Genomic DNA, 2,809 nt, shown 5'->3' on the forward strand with positions numbered 1-2,809 from the left:
ATCCAATCAGTCCCATATCACTATGATCCAGTTCTTGACCCACCACCAAGAATGACCTCCCACACCACCACCTCAAGATCACCTAAAAACTCCCCATCACTCTCCACCAAGAAAGCCCCGTCAAAGAAACGGAGTACTTTAAGGAAACCCCTATCAAAGAAACTGAGTGCTCTAAGAAGACCCCCGGTGGAAGCCGATTGGCTGAGCCAGGAGAAATTCACTAATGGTGGTCGCTTCGCTGCTAGCGACGGTGGCGTTCCAAGCTGCGACCACGCCGCCAGGAGGCATCTGGCAGGACGACTACAAGGTCGATGCCAACGGCAACCCAGTGAAAGAGCCGCACATGGCGGGCACCTCTATCATGGCCCACATCCAGCGGATCGCCTACGGACAGTTCATGATCTTCAACCCACTGGCCTTCCTGTCCTCCCTCAGCATCATCCTGCTCCTCTTGAGCGGGCTCCCAATAAAGCAGCGACGCTGGATGTGGACCCAGATGGTGATCACGGGGCAGGTGATCACCTACTTCATAGCGCTGCACAACATATCGCTGGCTGACACGTGGGGGATGCTGAAGGACGTGACGGACGTGTCGGTGGTGTGCTGGCTGTGCCTGATGGGGGTGGTGTTCATGGGGAATGTGGTGAGGCTATGAGTGTGGGTGCTGAGGAAGTGGGGTTACTTGAAGAAGAAAGAGAAGAAGAATTCAGATGAAGACGATGAAGACAAGCATGAGCAAGTGTGACGGTCTGTGTGACAATCGAGTAAATTGAACGGTCTTTGTTCTATGATGGCGGCAGCATGTTCAATATGTGTAAAATTTGTGATTCTGATGAGCGGGTTGATGATGGGTTTTGAGGTGCTCTGTTTTCTTCTACTTCTGTTAGATAACAGAGTATTTGTCCTAAAGAGAGGGTAAGACGGATTCTGCTAGTGAAATCTTTGGATGGTAAACGATTGAAGAGACTAATGTGGCGCTTGGAGCAATCGTGCATGATCTCCCTCTGTAATTTGTACAAAATCAGGACAATACGCGGTTATAGTTGCCGCGATTTCTTCTCTATACAATGTTGAACATGACTGTTGGACGAAGAGAGCTTCAGCCAGTTCGGCCAGGTCTGCTCAGGAACCGCTCAGTCCTCTCAACTCGGCCATCTTCACTGGCATTGAAGTATTCTGGACTTTGGTCCTCAGTTGAGATTCAGGGTGGCTGGAAATAAATTAGTAGTCCAGGATGGGATTTCCTGCAATCATTATATAATTGTTTCCGTTGTTTGAATATTATTTGATGCTGAGATTAGAAATGTTTGTCTAGGTTTTCTATTTCCTTCCCTTCCTACCTAGCTGCTGTTAAACATCTATCTTGCCAGAAGTTTCTGCTATGGAGGGATAAATTAAGCTGCCATCTCAAGCCTCTGTTGCACGACACCGAACCTCAAGCAGGTTAGAGTGTATCTACTGTCTATGACTTGAGAATTCCATGTCAATTAAACTGTACAAATTCATGCACATTTGATGATTAGAAGCACGACTCTGTTTAAGCATGGTACCCTGTAACTTCTTACCGCCAGACATAATAATTTTCGCTGAAATCTCTGTTAGACTCGATTCATTAGACTATTCAAAACAATATTTCGAGCAATCGGACTAGCATGAAATGAAAGAGAGAGCCAACTCAAGTGATTGTCATAGAGGATGACATTGTCATAGAGGATGACACTTGATGAAAGCATGAACTTATTCCACACAGAACAAAACAATTTGTTCTGTCTTTCGCCATAAAAACTGCTCAATTCTCATCCATATGGAAAATACAGCACTGTTACATCAAGGCGGTCTACCTCCAACATCAGCATCAAATAAAAACTGCAGATATAAGGGAACATTAGAACTGTAACTCTCACTACAAACTCGCTCTCTAGCCTGAGTAGCTGCTACCCAGTTGTCTGATGGATTAGTTGTAAGTCAGTTATGTGCAGACCTTGATGTCCTGTTTTTCTTTCATAGAGGTTGACGACGTTGAAGAAGATACAGTCGATGACATCGAGCCCTCTCGAACTTCACCCTAATTTTCCACTATCAAATGATGGATTTGACCAGCCATCTTCATGTTCGGGGCGACTTACTGCAGCGGTTACTATGATGAAGAGTTTTGAAGTCCATTCTTTGTCAACCCCTATCGAGCTGTTAGTCTCTGCAACAAGGTTTTCAAGAAGCGAGAGTCCTGGTTAGTGATTCCAGTGCTTTTTGTGGAAGGGCCTATTTTTCCCTGTTATTGTTATATTTTAGCTGATCGTTATGACTTATGCCTTCTTATTCTTCCTCAGGCAAAAGCTTGCAGTGCTCATCCGGCAGCATTCAACCATCAGAACTCCTCTCCTTTGCAAAATCTCAAGTAATACAATCCTTCTTATCGTGTCCTAGTCACTAATACGATCAGTTAGTCAAGGAAAATGTGACAATTCGATGTTTGTGCTCGGAAAATCTCGATTTCTTTCCTTAGCTTCAAGATACGAACTTATGCAGGTGGACTATATCCTGGGAGACAACCCCAGAGCCACGAGCTACATGGTTGGGTACGGGAACAACTACCCAAGGCAGGTCCATCACTGGGCGACTTCCATCATGTTCATCAAGGAGGATTCGTCCTTCGTGAGCTGCTGAGGCACTTACGCCACCTGGTTTAGCCGGAAAGCAAGCAAACCCAATCTCTTCACTAGTGCTATCATCGGTGGCCCTGATACATATGATAACTTTGCTGATCAAAGAGACAATTACAAGCAAATGGAGCCTGCTACTTACAACAACG

The 2,809-nt window shown here is 45.5% G+C and overlaps 1 long non-coding RNA gene across 1 annotated transcript; it reads left to right on the top strand.

Annotated features, from left to right (window-relative positions):
* The first annotated feature begins 1,170 nt into the window (after positions 1-1,170).
* LOC104432167 lies at positions 1,171-2,402 on the top strand. Its single transcript, XR_005549222.1, has 3 exons — positions 1,171-1,443; positions 2,010-2,227; positions 2,328-2,402. It is a non-coding gene; the product is annotated as an uncharacterized LOC104432167 (long non-coding RNA).
* Positions 2,403-2,809: the final 407 nt, after the last annotated feature.

This window comes from Eucalyptus grandis, chromosome 3 (assembly GCF_016545825.1).
Source record: "Eucalyptus grandis isolate ANBG69807.140 chromosome 3, ASM1654582v1, whole genome shotgun sequence".
NCBI lineage: Eukaryota > Viridiplantae > Streptophyta > Magnoliopsida > Myrtales > Myrtaceae > Eucalyptus > Eucalyptus grandis.